The sequence below is a fragment of the Falco naumanni genome, chromosome 5 (genome assembly GCF_017639655.2).
Source record: "Falco naumanni isolate bFalNau1 chromosome 5, bFalNau1.pat, whole genome shotgun sequence".
Lineage (NCBI taxonomy): Eukaryota > Metazoa > Chordata > Aves > Falconiformes > Falconidae > Falco > Falco naumanni.
In genome coordinates, this window is record NC_054058.1 from 59,663,502 (window position 1) to 59,688,972 (window position 25,471).

A 25,471-nucleotide genomic window follows, 5' to 3' on the forward strand; every position below is an offset into this window, starting at 1 on the left:
AAAATTGCAGGCTAAACACACAAAGGGCTGGAGGGGTGATTTGACTTGCTCAGAGACACGGAATGCAGTTGTGGAACAAGGGATAGGAATTAATTGCTCATCTCCCCGTCTGGTACATTAATGGTATGACAGGAAAGAGACAGCAACTGTATCAGGATTTTTTTTCCCCTTATGGAAAATGAACCAAGAAAATGAAGCGGCATTTACAATTAGCCTCACAATGTGTGCAACAGTCTGGATTTTTAAATAAGAAAACAGCCTACATTTCCACCCCCTCTGTTCAGCTGGTGGTTTACCTTCAGGCAAATCTAAAATTAAATCCCTCTGAGGCTGATGACAGACTTAAAATGGCCTGCTGTATCCTATCTTCCCCTCGTAAAAGAACACTTTTGGTCTGACTGCCTATTATGCTAGTGACTTGAGCCTTTATAATTAATACTGCTCCAAAGCAGCCATACCTCTAAGACCCCAGTGGTAGCTAAATACCTGCCTTCCAGAGACAGGTAGCACCACGGGGATTTCTGTGCCATTCTCCAGACACCTGGGTCCTTAACTCCAGCTTTATCTTGCAGGTGCCGAATGCGGCTGAAAGACACCATGGTCAGTTAACTGCAGTTCCTCCAGACTCTGCAGAAGTCTGCAAAAAAGTGGTGTCATTTCAGACAGAGGCCAAAGCTGCTCAGGGAACAGCCCCCTCAGGGGCTACTGCTGTGCTCTTTGCAGCATGGAAATCTGAGCAGTGATTAGCACTTCTCCTTTAGTTTGTTTTTATTGTTAATGATCCATTTTAGTTTCTGGTGTGGTTCCCTTAAAATAAAATGCTTTGGACTGATCGTGTCCAGCTACAGGGCTGTAACTCTTCATCTCTCCAAGTGAGTTTTCAGCCCAGTGGGGCTGCCTTTGAATTCCTCTCTTGCTTTGCCTTCTCCTAATAATGAGGAAGCAGACCTGCATGGCTGAATCATATTTGTGTATTTTCCCAGGCAGGTCCTGAATCCTGGAGCCTGCTCAGAACAGAAATGTCATGCACAGCGGGACTGGGTCTGGCATGTGGGTGGGTTTACTCAGGCAAGGAAATCAAATCTGGGCCCAGAAAACAACACTTGACGGTAAGGGGATGGGGCTCAGCCTGCAGCTGGAGCTGCAGTTCAACCTGCCAGGGTGGCTGAACATTGATGGTAAGACAAAATAAACTTTCTTGACTGGTTGCTTTTGGTTGTTTTTTTTTCTAACGCTGCTGCACTGGGTATTCTGATAGGTTCACTTCAAGGCTTAACAAAAATTAAAAAGGGAGAAAAGAACAACTGAATTCACATCTAAAGTATTTTGGAAAGAGGCAAAATGAGTGAATTTCTCATAATTTCTTTTTACTCCCTTCAAAGTGGGAAGAAATCACATTCGTATATGTGAATTTTGAAATATAAACAAGCACTCTGGCCCTTGGTGCTTTGCTGCTATTTATTTTTAATAATGAAAGCAAACGAGAAAAGGAAAGCATCTGTCAAGCATGTAAGCACCTTTTGAACATGCTCCATACACCTGTGAGAAAAAAAACCAGCAGCTTCTCTCTGCCCTCAAGCCCAGAAGGGAAATACAGTCCAGAGAAGGCTAAATCTGAACAGCTCATACGTACTGTGCTCCTATCCTCACACTTCTCTCTGCCCAGAGAGAGGAAATGGCAATGTGTGGGCTTTAGAATTTAGCAAGAAGTTGCTGTTGCACAAATACTGTTTCCCCAAATAGATAAATAAAGAGAAAAAAACAAAAGGGTACATTGCCAAGGAGAGAGAAAACTCAGAACCATCAGCACTAGCCCCTTCTCACTGGGTGTCCAGTCAGACCATTTCTGCCAAAACTTGCAAAAGCGGCCTCAGGGATTTCACAAGCAAATGTGATGTGCACTTTCAAAAAATGAGCAAGCCAAAAACTTACTGATTTGTATAAAGACCTACCTCTGCTTCTTCCTTGTTTGGCAGCACATCTCTGTGCATCATTTCATGTCAAATCTAATCTGACAAAACTCTTCCGGACTGATGCTGTGCCTTTATGCTCCTCCTAATGGACCATGACTGGCTATGGCTCTTACAGGCAAGAGTTTCAATAGCAAAGATTGCCATGGACATCAGAGATTACCTAAGGATATAAAACTTCCTGATTAGGGTTTCATATGGCTTCACACAACAAGATGAACACAGCTTTAGGCAAGCGCTATATAGGCAAACAATGGCAAAACACTATAAGGCAAACAACAGAAGTATGAATCAACAGCCGCCTTTTTATAGACTATAGCATGGATAAGTAAAGTTGTTCCTAGACTATTAGCTACTCCCACCTGAATGAATTACTGTGTACATCACTGATAATACCTTGGCACACATCAAAAGCAATGCTGACTTTATGCCATTAGCTGGTAAACACAGCAACAGGAAGAAATGTCTTGGAAGTCAAAAACTAAAGGTCATTTGGTAACCTGCCTCCTTGCCCTCTCATGTCAGCAGTGGCCTTCCCAAAAGACTTCAAGGAAAGCTACCATTTGATTTGGAAGTGTTCCCTTCTTCCCAGGTCTCTCAGAGCATCATTATAAGCAAGGGAACCATTGCCAGCTTCCCACAGCTCTCCTGAGCTGTGTTACCAGGTCCATGCCCTCAGTGTCCGACCCTGCTGTCCACAAGAGCCTTGGTGTACAAGGGTGAGCAACGCTGTGTCAGCTCTTTGGCTTTCAGCAGTGTCCGTCCTGCATGTGATTCAGAACCACAGTCTACCCACATACATCATCTATATAACCATGCAATCCTGTTTTTGTTATCCCTGCCATTCCTCCCACCTTCCTTCCTATTGCTTTGTGTCATTAGCTTATTGCACCTCAGCCACAAGTAGACTATAAATTCTTCAGGACTTCTTATGCTTCAGTGTCTTCTTGCCTAATGGGAACACAAACAGTCATTACAAAACAAACATAGACCTCAACAGCTGGGACAAATAAGATGCGTACATGTAATTTCAGTCCCTAAGGTCTGTTTGACCTAGAAACCCATATTTGCTTCAAGCAATTCCTCTTGTGCTTTCTGCTTTAGGTCAGAGATGAAGTTGAATCAAACTGTAAGGAAATGAAATAAATGCACATGATCATTTAATGATCTGAAAGTCTAGTATGTTTACATTCTGTTTCCTGGGCAATTGACAACTAGATAAAATCCAAGAACTGAACAAAAAAAAAAAAAAAAAAAAAAAAGAAGAAAACAAAAGAAGAAAAATTGAAGAAAAACCCCTCTACCAGTAGAGCTCCCTGAAAGGAAAGCAATTCATGCATCACAGCTTCCTTGTAACAATGTCTTCCACAGACTGAGAAAACTATCAGCTGCATCTTATTTCATATTTTCAGGTTTAAATAAGATATGTACAAAAAGAAGAGATGAAATGTCAAGAACGGATGTGGTGTCCTCCAGCATTGGCTTTCCAACACAAAAGACGGAGTGCCTAGTCAGAGGAGAGTGATCCAAGGAAATGGAGGTAGGTATGTCTACATGGTGTGTGAGACTGGAATCTGTGACCAGAGCTACAAGCAGCCACCTAACAGGCTGGGTTAGGGACATGTGTATCGTGCTGTGCACACCCACACCAATATGAGCCGTCCTATCCATCTCAGCCTCTTGCAGAACATGACACAATGCTGCTCCTCTGCATGAGCTGCAGCCTGCCTCCCTGATGCAGGCCATGCAGCCTTACGCCAGCGTACAGGGCACTTTGAGACCGATGGCACAGGGCTTAGACCAGACACGTGCCCAAATCCGTATCCCTACCACCTACGCTGTACAGAGGAAGTTGTTTGCCTCGTGTTGAATAGTACAACACTAAAGTGAAAAAAAAACACCAAAAACCACAAACCCCAAACCAAAACAAAACCATGAAATAGCAGAAAACTAAAGTTTTCTGGAATGCCACCTTGACCCAGCCCTAGGCTTCCCTCCAACTGCATGGATGCTTCTGTGCCTAAAAAATCCCCTGCAAAGACCTCCCTGAGGCCAGGGTTGGTGAAGATTGTGCCCTGCCTGAACACCCAGTGCTGTCTGGGCACCTCAAGGCACCTGAGGTCTAACCCACGGTTCAGCCTTCTGATGGGATGTGTGTTTGCAAATGGGATGACAGCTGTGTTTGCAGCAGTGTCACAGCCAGAGAGGCTTGGGAGCTAAGGTGTGTGATTTCACACCTCTTCCTTCCCAAAAGGGTACCCTAGTTGTCAGGCCACAGGTGAATTTTGGAGAACTCTCACACATATGTCAAAATAAGCCTGTGCTCAAGTGTTAACAGGATGAGGAAACTCATTATTAAGCATATTGGAGTTTGTAGCAATCTGCAGATCTAATTGAATGTGGTAACAGGCTTTAGACCTTAAGAAAACACAACTCCATAACAGCCCTTTGTCTAAATTTCAGCATGGGAATGAAGTATCAAAACCAGTATGCCTTTGGCATGGATTTCTCTTCTTCACTCAACATTTTTTTCTCTGCTCAGTATACTTACGCAGCCAGCTGCAAACCTCCCCAGAGTCGCAAACAAAGTGATGAGTCAGTCTAACGCAGTCTCCAGCTCTTTGCCTGGAAATCTGGCAGGCTCGCTGATGTTACACCATCAAATCAGCTTCTGCTGTCTTTCTTCAGCTTCCTTTCACCTGTGTTGCCAGGGCCTGATTTTGCTTTAATTTACACTCAGAAATTATTGCTCATAAATGGTTTGCAATAGTGAAAGGACAGAAGAGGACTGTAGTAGGAGGGCAAGGAAGCAAAACAAATAGAAAAGCCCAAACCTGCCCTGTGCTGACTGGTCAGCTTTAATACATGGAGGCGGTTTGCAAGGGCTGTGACCCATGGGCGGCTACAGCTGCCGGGCTGCTGGTGCCGGCTGTCTGTGCCAGCCCCGGTGTGGCCACCTGAGTGGCCTGCCCAGCAGCCACCCGTCTGCCATGGCTTAGAGAGCAGCACTTTGCAGTCAGTAATGCCTCAGCAGCTCACAGGCAGCTCACATCCAGCTGTCTGTACTCCAGGAGCAGGGTGGACAGCTGGGGCAGCAGTGCTGTCAGCCCCTGAGCTCCTGCACCGTGGCCCAGACCCCTGCAGTGGGTTGCCCAGCGCAGCCTCTGGCTCAGCTCCTCCTGCCAGCAGGGCAGGGAAGCAAGCCGAAGGTCCCGGTTTGCCATGGAAATCAGTAGTATAGGGAGGGCAGGACCTGCACCAGGAGCTTCTCTGCACACAGGTGTCCAAACAGACAGAAAGAAACCCTGCTGTAAATTGACCTCCAGCAACATTGTCTTGAGCAGCACCAACCATGATCTGCACTGGAGGAGACCCAGGCACCTGTAGCGTGCATATGCCAACCCCCCCGCCCTGTGCTCAAGTGTCAACAGGATGAAAAAATCATTACCAAGAGAGAAGATGCTAGCATTTATAGTATTACTTGCTACATGGCTTACATTAACATACGTTCAAGAACAGCATCAGTGATCTGCTTTAAAATCATCATGTTTGAAAGAGAAGACTTTTTCTTCCCCCAGCGTGCTTGTGCAATGCACACAAGCATACTAGAGCTTGCAGCAATCTGCAGATTTAACTGAGCGTGGTCTGGGCATGCAGATCCTGTCTGTGCCTGGGTTGTGGGCAAAGCAGGTGAGGGGACAGGGAGGGACAACTAGACGGTGAGGAGGGCAGCACCCACCTGTCTGCCTGGCTGTGCTGAGGGATCTTCAGTGGGACACCTTGCAGCCATCTGTCTTTCCACTCTCAATGGGATGAAAAGAGCCCTGAAGGTGAGATTTCAGCTGCACAGCAATTTGGGCTGAAGTTAGGCCAAACACAAGATGCCTGTAGCTTTCACTCTGAAGGCACCTATGGTCCAAAAAAGACCTTGTGTTGGCCTTCAGCCCAGGGTGAACTTCAGCCCTTTAGAAAAGAAAACTTTCAACAGAACTAAACACACTCTTACTGGTGTTATCCAGGAGTTAGGCCCACAAATAAACTTCATTTTCTCGTTCTTTTATTACCGAGTCCACAAAGTCCAATGCTTACGTTGGAGGAAGAAGAGCTGTGCATTGCTCTTTCGCTGCCCATCCCAGCACTGACGATGCCATCCTGCCTGTAACTGTCGCAGTAGTGCACATGCCCACTCAGCAGGCTACTGCTGCCATATTATATATTAAACCATGTGTTTAACGTTTATAGGTCATTTTGTCCTCATCTGCATTATAATTTTGTTGCGCATCATAAATGCAAAATGAGTTTCGCTTCTTCTCCCTACGCCTTTGGTTTATTGCATTTACATAAAGCTGTCGAACATTTATGACGATTTTTATAACTTTATTAAATGAGGTTCTTCAGCTACCAAGAAGATGACATTTCTGCAATAATACCGTTATTTCCCAAACCCTATTGTCTGGTATCTTTGTCCTCACTGAAGTGGCACATTTTTCATTAAACTTAGCAGTACATGAAGTCATTAACATGACAGTAGTGTGCCATTAGGGCTGTTGTAGCAGTGCTGGTAGTGACTTCACCCTTGGGTCATCTGAATCAATTGTTAAGTGTCAAGAGATATTGAATTACTTAGAAAACTTAGAATTTCCTTGCCCTAAGTAAGTCTTCTACTCAGACAGCACAGAAAGCTGACCTTTGTTAGTTCGACTCATCTGGAAAAGGAGAGCAAGCTACCAAACACTGCAACCCAAGACAGCCAAAAATATTAAGACATCCTTTCCTTCCTCTCTAGCATTCTTTGTAAACTGAATCTTTTTTTGCTCCCAGTAACATGTTTTCATTTTGATTTTCATCTGCTTTAGTGATTAAACTTGTCTGCTAACCCTGAGGGCTCTGCTGATCTTCCTGCATGTCACAACCTGTCATCAGAGTTACAGTCACTCTCATCCAGTGGGGAGAAACTGAGTGCAGAAGCAACAAATAACCTTAAGACGTGGGAAGCAGCCTGCTAACAGTATAAAGCCTGCCTGTTTGTTTCTCTATATAGCATTTAAAACCTATTGGACGACTCAAAACCTTCTAAAGACATATGAGTCTTATCCCTGAACCAGTGAGCTGTGTATCTGGGTATTTTTCAGACGAAGGTCCAAAACCGCTTTGCAAGTAAGGGAGAAATAATTTTCAATTCACTTCCCAAAGTCTCTGAACAAGCCTGGAGCAATACAGAGCTACTGATATCTCTTAATACTGTCTGAACTGGCAACAGAAATCACAAGCCAAACTGTCTAGCAATGCATCTCAAGGCAAATATGTCACCTTGACTTAAAAGGATGCTAATTTTTATCATATTGGGAAAATAATATTTTACAGCTACTTAGTACAAGTTGGCACAAACACAACAAACACATGGCAACCCAGCATCATCAACGCTGTAAAATTTACATAACATAACCTGTAGTTTTGGTTACAATGAACTTTCAAAAATTATTAAAGTCAACATAACTTTTCAGGGTCCAGTCTTAAAATTTACAGGGGCTCATTACGGAGATTTTTTTCAGTGGCATTCCTGAATCATTTATTATTTCCTACATTTTGGGACTGCTGATGAACTCCATTTTTGTGTATCACTTACATGCTAAGAAGTCCTGAGCCCTTCACTGTGACAAGTACAAAATGCAGCTGAGACTGTAAACTCTGCAGGGCAGGAATTGTGTGTACTGTACAATAAGTAAATGAGTTTAGGCAGAATCTTGTAATTCATCACTTTAAGTAGGACTGATGGCAGGTTTATAATAATATAAGTTATTATAGACTTAAAACCCCCCAAATTCTTACCAATCTGTAAAAGTAAGGGTAGAAATCTTCTATTCTGGAAGAGAAGGGTGGGGCACTACCTCCAGCTGAAATTCGGTGGAAAATTGTAGCCAAATGGTTTGGCCATTTCCAAAGCCCACTCTCCTCTTGTCTGCTTGTGTTAGCGTTTCCAGAAATGGTTTGTTTGAACAGCTGCAGCAGCTCCCTGCTGTGCTGCTGGGACTGGAAATGTGACTGGTGATAGAGGGGGGAGGCAATAGCCTTGTGTTTTTCAGGGCCAAAGCTGTGGAAACGCATTCAAGTTTGGCCACATTATGAACCTTGCAGGTGATTTTAGTGTGTTTGAGTGGGGGAATAGGAAAAATATGCTATGCTGATGTTCAGCACCATTGCCTGTGCCAGCTCAGTCACCCAATCCCCCTTCCACCCACTCTGGACTAAATAGGGCAATTGCCTGTATTACATCTGTGGGCCACTGCTGACTTTGCTACGGCCAGGCTAGAATAGCTGCACATAGGCATACAGACTGACTTGGGAGAGGAAGGGCTGCTGAGGGCAGCAACCATCTGAGTGCAAAGCACCTGGAGAAAGAAAGAAAGAAAAAAACATAGACTGTCTATTGGTTTGCATCTGCTTGGCCAGAGAGAAGGAAGGAGAGGGAAGGAGGCACCTTGCCAGGTACCTGCCACAACTGGCAGTGCAAAGAAACAACGTGTGTCCCTTGAAGACGCGCAGCCAGCTAAGGAGGTGCATCCAGCCATGGAAGACTACTTCACAGCTCCCGCGAAGGTGGGGCAGGTTGAGTCATGCAAGAAGAGTCAAATACAGCCTACCCTGTGTCTGTTCCGTGGGGGAAGGTGTGCTGGCAGTCTTACGGACAGCTGGTGTCCCCTCCTATGCCATGCAGGTGACATCTCCTGTGTAAGTCAGCAGCACCGATTGCACCTTTGCTTCTTTCCCCCATCACTTGTTGTTGCCTTTGGTGTGCAGGAAGCCACGTGCTGCTGCCACGGGGAGCTGTAGTGCCATGGGTTTGTGACCATGGTGAGTCATTGATCTGCACTGCTGCTTTGCACAATCAAAGACGTGGGTTTCATGTTTACAGCTTTTAACACAGGCCAGACACAGCCGTCACGGCTCAGGAATAGCTTTCCTCCAAGGGTCCGGTGACATACCTGCTGTGACTAATGTAAGAGCTGCCTCTTCCTGGAAGAAGGCTGCTTGTCCCACAGGACAAAACAGATTTCCCCAGGTCTTCTTTCTGCTCTCCCCAATCTAAGAGGTGTCAAAATGCCAGGGATCACTCTAGATGGCTTTGTGTACAGGAGTAGGCTGCAGTGGCGTGGATATCTAGGGAGGCAGGCTTCTCCAGGGGTGCTGCCAGGCCGTGGGGGCAAATGGGGTACCTGATGGTGATACAGTTAACGTGGGGAAGACCTGGGCTGTTCCAGAGGGCAGATAAAGCAGCAGACATACAACTGTGCTTGGCATACAAATGAGCCAGTAAATTTCATTTAAACTGGTTTTCTTTTTAACTGTAATTTTACAGCCAGCAAAAAATGTCAGTCAAAGCATTGGAGAACATTCAAAACTTGTGAAGATGGGGGGTTGTTAACATAGTTGTCACTACAAACTTGAAATAGATCTTTCAGCTCCATGTTTAAAAAAAAAAGGTGATTCCCTTTCTGTCCTGTGAGCCGTCTTCTCAGTTGCTTCTTCCACTTCCATGGGAGCTCTTGCCCTCACTGCTTCACAGTGTGACTATGCTGTTCTTCGGGCTATTTTATCCCATGCATGCACAGCTATATGTGTGCACATCTATATATGCTGTTTATACATCTATATATAGCACACAGCCATATGTGTGTGTATCTATAGATAGAGGAAGCAAGAACACAAACTTTTGCCTTCTACAGAGCTGGCAACATTTATGGTGATTCCTGTACTGCCTATCTGTTTGGACATCTTATACATCCTTCACATAAGCTGGGTTGCCATCATAACTGCTCCTTTCAGCTGGCTCAAGCATTGGACACATTCCTAGCACTTGTATTTTTTAATCAAAAGCTTCACATTTTTGGATGACTTTCCTGAAACCTCAGCTCTGAAGACCACGGTTTACAGGAAAAACTTTGGTTTGCCCTTCTTATGTGTTTGTGTTTGCATTTGCCTTTGCCTTTCCTTTTCCCTTTCCCTTTCCTTTCTTTCTTTCTCTAAAGTAACCTTCAAGCCTTTTAGTTGCGAAAACATGGACTATACAAAAGACCCCAGATACCAGAAAGCAATTAAAGTTCTTACTATCTTTGTAAGATCTCATGGGCTTGCACCACCCAGTTAATCATTTTTCAATGCTTCAGGTGAGCAAAAATAGAAGTGTGTTATTTTACTTGCAGAGGACTGTTTAGAGAACCTTGTTTACTATCTACCAATTACTTGGAAATTTCTTCTGTGTTTGCATTAGCGATAATAAAGGTACGTTATTCTGCCTGTTTGGCAAAGCTGGTTACTTTTACTCATAACAACTTGTCTGGCTTTGTATTTTTTTAATTCAAGCTTTTTATTTGGTATATCATCATTGGTGTGGTCAGAAATTAGTAGTTTTTAAAGGTGTTAATTAATCTAAGAGCCTCTCTGTCACCATTTACTTCACCTCGGATCTTTTTTCCTGCATATTTCCTGCCTTTACTAATTTTCTGTGCATATTTTAAGTGGAAGTACATAGCCTTTTCCATGGGCATCAGGCTTCTGAGGTTTTTCCTTTTTTTTTTTTAAACATGCCCATTCTTTCAAAGAGCAGTCATAGATAAGAGCAAAGTTTATTCCGATTGATAGAGTGTAATCTATCTCCTATTGCTGAGATCAGTCCAGCGAATTTATTGCTTCTTGTTTACAGTCTGAAAGAGAACAAGATCTTTTCCCATCAATCTTCCCAGCAGTCTCGAATATGCACTATTTATTGCTTTTAAATTTCTGGTTAAATAATATTCTGTCACCTCTGAGGCAATTTCAAACGGAGAATGTTCCTGAGGACAGTTAAGAGTCAGCAATGCCTTTTCATTGTATGGAATGACATAAATGACAAATGATGAATGAAGACACCATTAAGCTTCATAATTTCTTTGGATGAGTTTGTCTGACACCTGTTTAAATTGAACATCAGTATTTGCAGAGTGAATACCAATTCTTCCCACAAGCCTTCATATGGATTTTACCAGGAGGAGAGTATTTTGATTGTGCAGTTAAAAAATTCCAGAAGAAAAAGCGAGTTTTATGCATAAGCCATGAGCAGTCATTGCATGAAACCAGCCATAAATGCTCTGCAAACATGCAGGCAGAGTAGCCAAGGCAGAGTAACAGCAGCTACTGGGGATTTCAGTGTACCCTGGACATGACCTGCGGGTCTTGGTACACCACATGGGTGAACAGCGAGATAATTCAGGTCAAAGCCACACTGGCCTCATCTGTTCAGAAACAAGCTGGCTCCCCTCTCAGATTAAGAGGTCTTTAATGACAGCACCCTAATTACCTGTAGCTCATTAGTGTGCAGCAGAAGTGCTAGTTCAGTGACTGGACAGATGCCCTTTCCCAGGTCCAGCTGTGCCTTTCCCAGCCCGGCCCAGACGGTAACTGCTGCCCTCTTGCCCAAGGCGGCCATTCCTTCGGTGTTACCAGAGCCCCAGTCCCTAACCCAGTTCAGTTAAAACAAGCCAGGTTCACAGAAACAAGAAGTTTAATCTGTGCACTTGAAGAATATTTGAAATTAGCAAAAGAAGCAAGAGAACATAATTTCAAATATACTTTACAGCCATAAACCTGCCCACAATTTTTGTCACTCCAGGCTTCATACAAGGCCACAAAGATAAACTGAGCCTCCACCCGAAGGTCAGGGTCATCTGACAGACTGCTATCACGATTGAATTGGGTCTGATGTCTCAAATATTTATGCTAATTTTAGACACCTCTCACATTGCTCAGATGGGCATGTACTTTTAGAGAGCTCCCTGATTCAACAGCCCATCTCGCCTAAGTTTCAGTGTCCTTAATGGCAATACAGGCACAGGGATGTACATGTCAGTGTGATTCAGGCTCCAAAATCCTTATTGGCAAGAACAAGTGAGAAAAGGAGATAAAAAGCAAAACTGGAGGCTGAATTTCCAGAGCAGACTTAAAAAACAACACGTGACTCTTCAAACTCCATCATGAATTAGCAGAACATTATAGACAAAAACATCCTCACACACTGCCCCACGCTGTGCTTTGCGATCAATGCAATTAATTAAAACAATTTCTAAAGATGTGCAGCTGGCTAAGTGCATACTGGTTGCCTGTACAAAGCATACAGCAACACAAAGCTAAATCTCATGCCTCCCATGTACAGAACTCCTGCTCTAGGTAGAAGCTCCTTGCCGAAAGATGTGAAATAAAACCCTCAAATCCAGTGGTACTGGTCACACCTGTGATCAGTGTCATCCTTAGGAGTCTTGTTGGATCTTGGTCTTCATGCTTACTTAAAATATACATAACAAAAGCCAATTGAACAGAGTCAGTTTGTTTCAAGTATTTTCTGTTTTCAAAACTCCAACAAGGTGAAATATGCGTCACTGCTAGGACAACCCTTCTTCTACTCATTTACCCACATTTGGTTTGTTTAAACTGAATTTACATGCAAAGGGGTCTCCTCAAAGAAGTCTGTGATCTCTGTAGCTCCAGTGAAGCTACCAAATTTCTCCCTGCTGGATTTTCCTGCTGCAAATGTGTTCCAGATCTGTCTCTCAGGAGCCAAGATTCAACAAAAAAAGAGCTGCCAGCTACATGAAAGTTTTAAATCTGTAGCAAGAAGAGTAATGGAATGAGGATAACAGTTTATTTGTAGAAGTAGAAGCAAGGAGTCTAAATAAATGAAGCAACTGGTAATTGTTTAGACATTCAGAGGTTTTGTAAACTATTCATTAAATTGATGGGATCCAATGCATCCTTCCAACATTTTACGACATAGAAACGTATATGGATAGGCCCTTTAGCACATCTCTCTTCAGAATTTTCTTTCCAGGCTACTTATGGCACTGAGACATCTAGTTATCAATTAGCCAAGAGGTCCATGACCTCTGTGAACACCAGTTTTGAAATTCTTATCCAGGGAATCCAGACCATCTCACAGATATGCCTAGACAATTTGTGTGCTTGTAAAACTTCTGCTGGAGAGAATGGTAATAATTAATTGTTCTTCAGCAGAGAACCTAACCTAGAGCAATCCCATACAACAGATCACGAGTCATTGTCACCTTTTATTTTCCTAAAGAAAAAAATCAACTTCAACATAGTAAACTAGTACCTACTTAGAAATAGAAGGAGTGTCTAGATCCAAAGCAAACCAGAGCTAAGGGCTGGAGACCCAATGCCTTTGGTTGTTTTTGCATTAAAGTGCCTGGTGATCCCAAACTTAACATCTACCACCATTGTTCAGGGGGAGACCACCTGAGGTCTGAACAGATTTTTTTTTCTGTTTGTTTTATTAGAAAACCATGAAAAAAATCAAGAATCTCTTATAAAGACCATACTTTCAGTTAAAACATGAAATCACTGGAAGATAAAAAGATGATTTATTTTCACATTTTTAAGGTAATGCAAACAGTATGTTTGACTGTGAAAAAAATCATGAAACAAATCTGAAATGATACCTTTTCCCTCACCTGTTCAATATAATTGCCCTGGTTTAAAGTTAGTTAACTCAGAGCAATATTTTTCCAGAAAGACCAGTCTGTCAATACCGATCAGTTAACAGCCCAAAAGGTTCCTCTTTTGGTCACATGACAAAACAAATGACATCATTATGATAAAACTTCCTTGTAAGTCAGGAATGTGTCAAAGTACCCTGACTGCATACTGCTACAGAGTGCAACAAGAGCAGGCATAGAGGTGACACATGCATTACTACCAAACACTGAAGACAAGGTGGAAAAGGTGGCAGGGCATGTTTGTTGTGCCTCTCTGGAGGGGTAAAATGAAGACAACACAGGATAAGAGAGGATTCTCAGACTATAAGAGTCATGCTTCTGTTAAGCAACGCTATCAAATGTCTAATTATTGAAATATGTGAGTGCAGTATCAAAATGGCCATTACCAGCCTGCTGTATCAGCAGATTCATAAATCTGAAAACAAGCAAGAAAACTATTGCGAGAAGCTGAGGTCACTACCAGAGGCCCATCATTCATTTAAAGATGCACCTACAAAGTAGTATGAGGGAATTAATAACACTCGCTTGATCCATTCACTAATAAGAGGCAGCAGCATTGAAAGGAGGGAGGACTGCACAGGGGATTGGGCAGTTTTATAATTTTCCAGTATGGGCTATACCTTAATGTCATATAATGTGGTGGTAACAGCTCAGCTGTCCTTCCTTGCATTGGATATGGGCTATACCTGCCTCTCTGCTGCCCAGCCAGAAAACCGTATTCTAAATGCATGCTAAAATAAACATTTCCAGCCTCTTTATGGCCAGGGCCAACAAACTCCCAACAGTTACACAATATGTGCAAAGCCTCCAAAGCAATATTTCTGTAGCAATATTTCTGTAGCCCTGTTAGCTCTGTAGTACACACAGCACAAAACACAGGAGATTAGACTTTTAACACACAATTTTTAATAGCTGACAAATAATAATCTTTGGCTTTCAAAACTTTGGCAGGGAGCCATTTAAGAATTATAGGCTGAACTGTGAAAGAAAAATGTGTTTTGAAATCCCATCTTTATTAGTTAAGCTATCATTATTACTATTCAATTATAGTACAAATGTGCAGCTTTCATAATGCAAAATAACATTTCAAAGTCTTTCAACAGGATTAGATGCAGTGTGCCTCTCTATTCAGGCCCAGTTCTTCAGGATACCAACGTGCCCCCAAATCACCCCAAAACCTACCAAAAAGGCAAAACGGAGGTGATGAGACATCTAAGAACAGCAAAAAGGATCATACAGGCCTTCGTTCCAATTATCGGTGGGAATAATTAATGACAAAAAATGTAATCTCTGCTGGGTTGTTGCTTGCAGAAAGACAAGCCAACAGGACAGACTCACCCTTTTACAGGAATAAGAAAGAACACCAGTTAGGAAAGAGTAATCCCTCATCAAAAATGCTGAGGAGGGGAAGAGGTGGGATGAGAAATGAGGAGCCCTCTGTTTCAGTAATACTGCCTTGTTGATCTTCCCTCCCTCCACCATGTGGTTTCTATTTTCTTGTATTAATCTGTGCTTCCCCTCCCAACATTTTTTCATGTGGTTGTCAGTTTGAGGTCAACAAGTACTAAGAATGGACTGAAAAGAATTTCCAGGATGTTTTTTAGGACTATTAATAACTTTAGCAGCTATTCAAGCAAACAGCGCTCAAGTGTTCGTCGTACTCCAGGGTGTAAGCTCATCACTTAAAGAGGCTGATTCAGAGTTTCCTTACATTACAGATTGTACATACTGTCAGGTACAGTATGGGGCTTTGGAGACAAGATGTCGCTTCCAGTGAGATGCTGAAAAAGAAGGAGCCAATACTGTATCCATCAACGGGAACATTTTTCAAAGGCAATAAAACTCCAGAGACAGGTCTCAGGGAATCTTTAAGTGTTGCCACTTATAGTACTGTACTTCCTAATTTCAAGGTACCCCACTGCATGGCAGGCATCCTCAAAGCCCTAAGGTGTGAGGTATTCCTCAACAACATGCAGCAAGGCTGAAGTACCTATCAGTGAGATTGGCAGAAGACAATGAAGCCAGACAGGCTGCCAGAGGCTATGGGGGGAGATGGCACTTCTGGAAACACATGATTGTGCTTCATTGGTGCTGTGAAAGCCAATGCAGCATCCCTCACCACAGCGATGCAGGAGAACTCAGCTGGCACCTGAAGGAGAAAGGCAGCATCAAGCCCACAACGCAGTGAATCATTCGAAGTAAAAGAGATCCGATCAGGGATGTGCAGCACAACACACCTCAAAATCACACCAAAGCCTTGTGTAGGGCAGACTGCCAACCAGATGATGACCTGTGCTTCAAATGGGACAGAATACCTTAGCTTCACATGTCCCACTACACTGCTTTAACCAATATAAAAAAATTGTGCAAAAAAAAAAATATGGGCAAAGTGGGAAGACACAGCCAGAATCATTCTTAGTTGTCTTCTGTGAGGCCTGACTTTGCACATGTGCTCTGAAAATAGCTTAAAACAAAACAAAACAAACAAACAAACAAAACCACACCAAAAACAAACAAACAAACAAACAAAAAAAAAAGGAAAGGAAGAAAGAAAAAAGAAAAAAATTGGGCCTGGAACATGAGAGAGGCCATGGAGCAGATGATCCAAGAACCCTATGGAGGCCCAGGCATGAGGCAGTCTGAAGATGCCAGGTGTGGCTGCTCATACAGGGACAGATGTCTCCGTTTACGAGTAATCCCCTCTGCTTCCAAGGGGATTAAACATATGACCTTGAAATGCCTAAAAACAGGGCCCAAAGTCTATTTTAAAGTTGATTTTTATAAATCAGAGGATGATGTTTATCAAAGAAGAGACTAAAACTTGCACAGGAGGTAAAGCAGCGCTATGCCAAATTTCAGAGTGATGTGTGGGGGCATAAATCACACCAGGAGGAGAATATCAGGGATTTAAGTGATGAATTCAAGACCAGAAGAATATGTGCTTGATAAAATGTGCTATCTTGGACTCCTCCTACAGACAACAGCTTTTGGGCATCCAGGGATTCCAGCATCCTGAGAAATGCTGCAAATTATGTATTTTTTTTCCCAAAGGCTTTGTTGTGTTCTCCTTATAGATTTTGTATTTCAGAGAGTAAACAAAAACAACAAAAAAACAATACTTAGAAGTTATATTAATTTTCTCTCTTGCCTCCCCCTCAAAATGGCACAGGTTAGCAGAATAAAGATTACAGCCATTTATGAGCTGCCTGTGCTCATTGACCTTCCAGAGCAAAGAGCGGGGAGCAGCGGCAGCTGAGGCACCATGGGCTGGCAGAGGCACGGGGCACGCACGTATGATCAGAACGGGAGGAGCTGCAGTGCTGGGCTGTGGGGTTTGGTGGCTGGGCTTTCCTACAGGCTTATTCGTTACCCTGGGCAAGTTATTTAACCTGTGTCCCTGGAGGCCCAACCTAAAAGCAAAGTGGTGATGAACCTTCTCATCAACTGTGTTTCTCCTGGCTTTTCTAAATGACCCTCAGGGCAGGGACTTTTTCTCAGTAGAGCTTGTTCCAGCCATGATCCGAATGGGGAGCCAAATGCCTGTGTGGATGGGGGAGCCAAATGCCTGTGTGGCTCTTCTCTACCATACCCGAGTACCCGATCCCCTCCCCTGGTTAACTCTCCCCTCTTTCCCGCCGCATCTATGCGATGACTGCTCCAATGCATTTGCGTTTCAGTTGGTTTGACACTCCCAATGCTATTTACTCGTGTCATTGGAAATCTAATGGCATTTTTTCTAGTGCACAGACATGTTTCCATTAACTGTGGTTAAATTCCAGCTAACACAGTTACATGATCCTTACCTTCACTGGCAATTGCAGGGGAGTTAATACCACATTTTCACTTCCTGCATTTAAAAAGGAGACAGCTGTATTGTTTCAAGTTGTTCTGTGCATAGCACATTCCCTTCATCGTTTTGCAAAACCCAGGAAAACTTGTGAGATACGCTAAAGGTCAACAGAAATATATTCTCCATGGGATATCCCTAGAACAATGCCTCCTACTGAAATGTTTGCAGTGAAGCTTTGAGCTTTGGTGTGTACATGAGTGTGAACTTCATAGGGAGGCTGGCAAGAGCCATCACGTTTGGGGAGGAGGTAAAGGGACAAAGTGGTACTGATGTTGAAAACAAATCTGGAACAGGTAGAGAGGAACAGATTTTGTACCCTCTGAGCTGAAACAGCAAGAAGAGGCTTGGGGGACACTGCACACAAATTTTGCTCACCTCCACAAAGCCAAATGTTATTGCAGAGCTGGATGTAGCTGTAAGCCTGGATGCAGGCATGGTATTCTGTTCTGATTGCTGTAGAGAGACAACATTCTCTATACCTACTCCTCAGCACAAAGGGGCTACACCTCTACACCTACCCCTCAGCAATATCACACTGCCCTTGGAGGCATCGCCTGCTCAGTGCCTCTCTCCAGGCTGGATCTCTCCAAAAGCTCCACCCCTGCAGCCTCTGCCTGTTCTGGAGGCAGAGTAGTGATGAAGGTCCAGTAGTGATGAAGGTCCATCTTTGGGAGTCTTGGGGGGCAGAAAGGCCAAAGTGCAAAGTCTTCCTCCAGCAGCCCTTTACCAGCCCATCCCTCCCCATGCGAGCCCAGACTACACATTATATTATAGGGTGCAACCCCCATCCTCCCTCCAGTAAATCCACTCCTGATCATCACAAATTAATTTTGTAGGAGGTCATAAAGTGTGGAACAAACGTTGGTCAAGGGCATCACATTTTCAGATCAAAAACATGCACTTATATCCTGAGCAGATTAGATTAGGATTCAAGTGGATGTGGATCTGCAGTTCAGGATGCCTTGTCCTGTTGATTTTTCCCAACATTTTCCAGGGCAAAGGTTAGATACATGTGGGAGATAGTGGATTTCCTGAAGGCATGCTATAATCTTTCCCATACAGATGATGGAGTCAGGACGCCTAACATCAGTCAGAATGGTGCTTCATTTCTGTCATCCGTGATGGCTAATCGCTTCTGAGGCTCGTGGACTCAACTAGGTACCATTCACTGAGCTGTTCCGATTTACAGCTGCAGTTAATTTATTTTAGGTAGGTGATTGCTCATTCTGTTTCACTGACTTACCATTCCCAGATTTTGGAAGACCACAATGGCTTTTTAAGCTAATTGGACTCCGCTTCCTCAGATTCTTACAAACATTTAGCACAAAGCACAGACTGCTCTTTCCTCAGCCATCTGGCAGAGAAGCCGAAACCAACAATTTTCCAAGTCAAAAATCAGACATCTGAAAATAATGTTAATGTATTCTAACCCCTTTATATATACTGAACAAGCCAACAGGCAATTTGGAATATGGAAAACGGGCTGTAGGAAGGACACACCGTTCATTTTGCCCTTCAGCATCCCCAAACAATCAGACTAAGGCTGCAAGATTAGGAACTCAAATCCACCCTCCCCTAGAAAGGCAATACTGCCTGCAGCCCAGCATCTGCTACACCAAAGATCAGGCAAGGGAACTGAGATTTTTTTAATGGATTTATGCTGAGAAGCAGAAATTAACATGTATACTTAAATGGACACATGCATACGCACACTTCTATGGGATGTGGGTTGTTGTTTGCTGTCACCACATTACATCCTACTTGCCTTGGTAACAAAGACTTTCTAGCTAAAATAATTTGTAAGTCCCATAGTATACACCTTTACCAGTCAGGGCTGGAAAGCCTGTCTTGCTAGTGTAACAGACTCCATTTTTCTGTAAAACAGAGGGTTTAGATAAAGCTGGCAGGAAGGAGAATGATAAGATGAATTACTGACTTACGAAATGATCGCTCCTTCCATGTGACACAGCTAACAGGGGAAACGGGGAAACTGATTTCAGCTTCCTGGACCTCCCAGCCATCCCAATGCACAGCAACAACAGGAGGAGAAAGCCACTGCTGCGTTTAACACCAGTGATGTTCCAAGAGGTAAACAAAACTGCACGCTGTATTCAAAGCACAGAACTCAAAAGGATGTATACAATATGCATGCAATAAGCCTGCACTGTATAGATATTTGTGCTTTTCATATTTGCCTGCATAACGCAATATAAAAAAATCTCATATAGTCCACAGATGTCACGTGTGTGTCCATCAAGAATTCTGCTTTTGCAGGACTTTTCCAAAGAGGAATAGGCATATAAAACAGTTAACGGGACAATTACAGTAGCATTTAATGGTGACGATGAAGAAACTGCCCAGAAGCAGTTTGGCAGAATCTTTTTTACCCCAGACCAGTCTCTAAATGAAAGACCATCCTCACACAGACAATCACTAAAGTGGAAGAAGATGTAAACTCTCTCTATCTGATCTTCTCTCCAGCAAAGAGATTTTTTTTCTTTTTAAAAATTAAACAAATGTATTTCAAAAAAGTTTTCTTAGCTCAGCTTTTCTAAAACATCTACTGCAAGATTGGTGCTTGATACTGTCATTCACAGTATGTGGTGCTTTTTCCCATACGTTCCACTTGCCGGCAAAAAAAACCCTATGCAGAGCAGCATAGGTACTTTACAGCAGGAAGAAACCCAGTCTGTTGCGCAGTGCCTGTATGCTTATCCCGCAGTTTCTGTATATGGCCATCCAAAAGGCTCATGAGCAAACAACCACAGACAGCAGCTTATGCATTTCTGACTTCCATTCCCTGTTCTCTGTTAAAGTATCAAACCAGCACTACGATATACTGGCAGGAGTACACAATCTCCCGAGTAAATCTGAAGGGTTAAATTCCCACTGAAGATGGTGGATGTTTCAATGTGCTGGGGGCCTACTGGTACCTCTCCATTATCATTGTACCCCTTCTTTGGTAACAATAGGAGAACTATTGAAAGGAAACAACACCCCCTTTGTCTTTGCTGTTAGAATGGTTTTCATAGCTTAAAAAATGCTGGGCAAAACCGATCTCAGAGGAGGATATCATCCCTGTCCAGCCGGCAAGGATAGATTACCATCAGCTTTCAAAAGCAGCAGTGTATCTTTTCCAGCCCTGTGAGCCAAGCAGATGGATGGCTGGATGGACAGTGTGGGGGTAGCCATAGTAACCATCATCCCATGAAGCTCCTGCTCACATCTCTCTATCTATCACAGCTGGGGAGAAAAGCCAACAGCTCAGTGCCGGGGTGCAGATATCCGGTCAGACCTTTGCCTCTCAGCTCCAGCTGGGTTTTCCATTCCTCTTCAGCAATTTTTTAATCTCACCTTCTTCGTCAATGCTTTATGGATCATGGTAAAATTCAGTCTCAGGGGAAGATCCCTTGAGCAAGCGTCTTCCCAGCTGCTGCACCCCATGTTGTGGGTGGATGTCTGTTTGTGGCTTTCTCTGCCTGCCAGGAGCAGGAAGCCCCTCAGCCTCCCCCAGGACAGGCGAACACCTCCAGTTTCTTGAACTCACCTAGAGCACTGCATGGCACATGAAGAGAGATCAGGTCTGACCCAGCTGCCAGCTTGCGTGCAGCTCATCAGCCATCATGCATCGAGAAGCACAGGGCTCGGAGCAGCTTTGTGCTGTACCTGTCCCCACGGGAGCTGGCTGGAGGGTGCTTGCATGCAGACACCACCCCGGCTTTTCAAAGGTGGTAAGAGCCCAGGTGCTGCAGCCTGAAAGGCAGCTGCTAGGCTTGGATGCGGAAGAAGGCTGCTCTGCCAGTGACTGATGGTGTTATCCACTCTTATCTTTCACTTAGGGTTTTTTCATAATTTCCATCAAAGGCAAAAGTCTCTTCTCAAAGCAAAATTTAGTGGCACCTGAGGCAACTCACCTAACTACCCTGGATGCACTCAGACAGGCATTTTAAATTTTAAAACGTACCTGTTGAAAAGCAAATATAATCACTTGTATTAAATTGGGTGACCAAAGCCCATGCCTGTTTCAGAACCATGGAATAGCTGAGGCTGGAACTGGCCTGTGAAAACTGCCTGGTTCCATCCCCTCATCACTGTCCTTTTATGTAGCCTGCACTTCCTCAATTTGTCTGTGAGGATACTTTGGGAGACCGTGTTGAAAGCCTTGCTAAAGTCAATATAAACAACACACTGTGTTCTGCTCATCCACTGTAAAGGCTACTGGGCTGGCCAGGCGTGATCTTCCCTTTGTAAATTCATGCTCACTACTCCCAGACGACTTCTTGCCCTCCATACATTTAGAATTCATTCGCAGAAGGATTTGCTCCATCACCTTACCAGGGATCAAGGCAAGGCTGACTGACTGACTTGTAATTCCCTGCATCTTCCTTCTTGCCCTTCTTGAAGAAGGCAGGACATTTTTTTTCTTCCAGTCCTTAGCACCGCCCCCCCCCCCCCCCCCCCCCCCCAGTCATTGTGGCCATTCAATGATGATCAAGAGCGGCCTTACAATGGCATTGGCAGCTCTTTCAGCACTTAGGACTGTATCTGTTCGGTCCTATAGACTTCTATGTGTCCAGCTGGTTTAAATGTTCCCTAACCTGATCCTCCCCCACCAAGCATAAGTCTTTCTTGCTCTAGACTTTCTCCCTGGTTTCAGGGACCTGGAATTCCTGAAGGCAAATCTTATCTGTGGAGACCAAGTGAGTGAATGCATGAAAACTTGTGTCTGCAGCCTCATACTGCAAACTTGCTTGAATCGACATGTGTTTGCTCTGTTTGAAGGAACTCTGAAAGACAGACCTAAGTCATAAGCATATTGAGCAATTGCCAGCTACTGCTGGTGACCTGATCTACCTTCAGGAGCTTAATTTGCACAGCAGTCACGTGGAGTCGGTCAGTATTCCTCTCCGCAACTCCACCCTTCAAACAGTTCTTGGACCTCAGCCAAAACAAAATCAAAACGCTTCCAATTCGGTTTTGTGAACTGCGAGAACTTGTTAATCTTAAAGCTCGGTGACAATGAGTAGATTAGGTTGAACAGCCTGTTTTGAACAGCCTAATCTGAGTGTTCCCAGCAGACAACTTCAAATACTATTGACTTTATTAGCATGCACTGCAAGAGCAGCCGTAGATTACTGAATGTATTATGGTTGTCACTTCCTTCCTTCTCATCCGTCTGAAGATATGGAATTGGCTAAAACGTGCCAGGTGTATGAGCAGGCAAAGTGAGTTGGAAGCCACCCATCCTCACCTTTCAGAGCAGCAGGCACCCCATCCAAGGGGAAGGGCAGGGGCTGCACAGCCCTGCTCACCCATCAATGCCGTGCTCACATGCAGCCCTCCTGCTGCCAGCACATGCACCACAGTGCATGCTGTCCGCCACAGACTTACAATTAGATAAGCAGCTAAATGTTTAGATTTATTTGTATATTTACTTTGCAAGGCACACATCTGAAATCAAGTCCACTTACATTACTAGAATGTTTTTTTTCGCCTTGCTCTTTGTTTCACCTCTCTTCCTTTCACCTGAGTCTTGCAAAATTACATTTCCGAAGCACAGAGGTATTAAGCAAGGAGCGCTGTGAAAAGAAAAGCTTAAAAAAAAATATGAATAATTCTGCATTCATAGCAGGGTTTGAATAATGTCCGTGGAACCACATGCTGCGAAAGGAGGAGAAAACCAAATACTGAACAGCTGCTCATTAGAAAAGCACCAGCCATCCTGAGCCCTGAAAGACACAGGAGTCCTGTGGGGGAAAAACACTGCGTGACCATGTAATTAAAGGCTCTATCAGAGTGTCGCAAGGGGCTGCAGCAAGGCTACACTGCCTTTGCAAACCTGGCACTCTTAAAATGCAACTGCTTGTCATTTTCTGGGGTCAAAAAACAGGAATTCAGCCCCCAGGCCACAAATTATGCTGTGCATGGTTTCTGGGACACCTTCCAGGGGGGAGCTGAGAGCTCAACTGAAGGGACCTCTGCCACTTGAGCCAACAGGAAAGCTGGCAGCAGCATGTTTGATGTCTTCTCACTTGTATGCAGAGCTGGGGTGAGATGCTTTGTGCTGGCACATATCTGGGTTACTCTAGCATTTGCCAGCAGAAAAAGAACCCTGAAGTGCCAGACACTGGTGTGGCTTCCTGGATGCATTGGTGAAGCCGGTGTTGGGTATCCATGTGCCTTATCTGCACGAGTATACAATATGTATGTATACAATATACGCCAGGATGTTTTAACACAGGTAAATATGTTCCTCTCTGGCTCCATTCTTGAAAACAGTGGAACTACTTTGACAACAATTTAAAAATGAAAAATCTGCTTCAGACAGACACTCAACATGAAAAATTTCATGCCTGATGGGTATATCTGGCACAGCCATCAGCAGTTTACAACAGAGGTTCTCAACAGAAGCATTGAGCAAATACATTACCAGCCCTGCCCTAAAATACTAATGCTCAGGTTGAGAAGCCATGATTTTACTGTTAGTTTTGCAGAATACGGGTGCTTAGAGGTCATGACTGATCTCCAGATGTGTTGGAGAAGGAAGAGCAATTGCTGCTGGACTGTAATCACTCCCAAAGTTTTCCACAGAGAAAACCAGAAAAGAAGGCATTTTTGTAATCTACTGAGATATAAGACTATCATAAACATGGACCAGGAGAACTGACTTTCTGAACCTGTAGTTATCCTGCAGGTTAATGGAAAATTAGCTTTAAAAGCTAATGAAGCTAAAATGCAAAAGGATCCACTGGAAAACTTCCATGAATTACAAACCCCATGAAGCTTCTGCTGTTGTTTTCTGTGTTCAGTTCTACTCCTTGAAGCTCTGCACTGCACTTTTCAAGCTATACAAACCATTGACACCCTTGTCATACATAATCTTGTCTTCCGTGACTTCAGCAGCAGCTTTTAGCCTACAGCTGCAGCTGGGGAAGGTGCAAAGCCACCTTTCTTGTAACGGTGAGCGGGAGGAAAACTGTTCTTTGGAAATTCCCCTTCTCCAACATGTGAGATTTATTTCATGCTTCCCCAGATACCCCCCGGTGCCCACCAAAGCTGTCTTATCACTCCCCTCCTCAACCAGACAGGGGACAGGAAATACAACAAAAAGCTTGTGGGTTGAGATAAGGACAGGGAGAGATCACTCACTCATTACTGTCACAGACAAAATAGACTAGACTTGGGGAAATTAGTTCCATTTATTACCATTTAAATCAAAAAATCACATTCCCCTACCCCTCCCTTCTTGCTGGGTTAAATCTAATTCCTGAGTTCCCTACCTCCTCCCATCAAACGGCACAGGGCGACAGGGAAAGGGGCTCATGGTCGGTTCATCACAAGCTATCTCTGCCGCTCCTTCCTCCTCACACTCTTCCCCTGCTCCAGTGTGGGGTCCTTCCCATGGGAGACAGTTCTCCGTGAACTTCTCCAACATGAGCCCTTCCCACATGCTGCAGTTCTTCATGAACTGCTCCAGTGTAGGTCCCTCCCACGGGGCGCAGCCCTTCAGGCACAGGCTGCTCCAGCCTGGGTCCCCCGCGGGGTCACCAGCCCGGCCAGCAAACCTGCCCCAGCCCGGGCTCCTCTGCCCACGGGGCCACAGGTCCTGCCAGGAGCCGGCTCCAGCCTGGGCTTCCCACGGGTCACAGCCCCCTCTGGGCATCCACCTGCTCCGGTGTGGGGTACCCACGGGCTGCAGGTTGGTGTCTGCTGCACCGTGGAGCTCCATGGCTGAGGGGCACAGCCTGCCCCACCGCGGGCTTCACCGTGGGCTGCAGGGGAATCTGCTCGGGCACCTGGAGCCCCTCCTGCCCCTTCTGCACTGACCTGGGTGTCTGCAGCGCTGCTGCTCTCACATAGCCTCACTCCTCTCTCCTGGCTGCACCTGTGCAGGGTTTTTTTCCCCTTCTTAAATACATTATCCCAGAGGCACTACCACCACCACTGATGGGCTCAGCCTTGGCCAGTGGTGGGTCCATCTTAGAGCTGGCTGGCCACTGGTTCCATTAGGCATGGGGGAAGCTTCTGCCAGCTTTTCACAGAAGCCACCCCTGTAGGCCCCCACTACCAAAACCTGGCCATGCAAACCCACTACAGCACCCTGATGG

At 44.4% G+C, this 25,471-nt stretch overlaps 1 pseudogene; it reads left to right on the forward strand.

The window, feature by feature from the left end:
- The first annotated feature begins 1,117 nt into the window (after positions 1-1,117).
- On the forward strand, positions 1,118-22,592 carry LOC121088722 (annotated as a pseudogene).
- Positions 22,593-25,471: the final 2,879 nt, after the last annotated feature.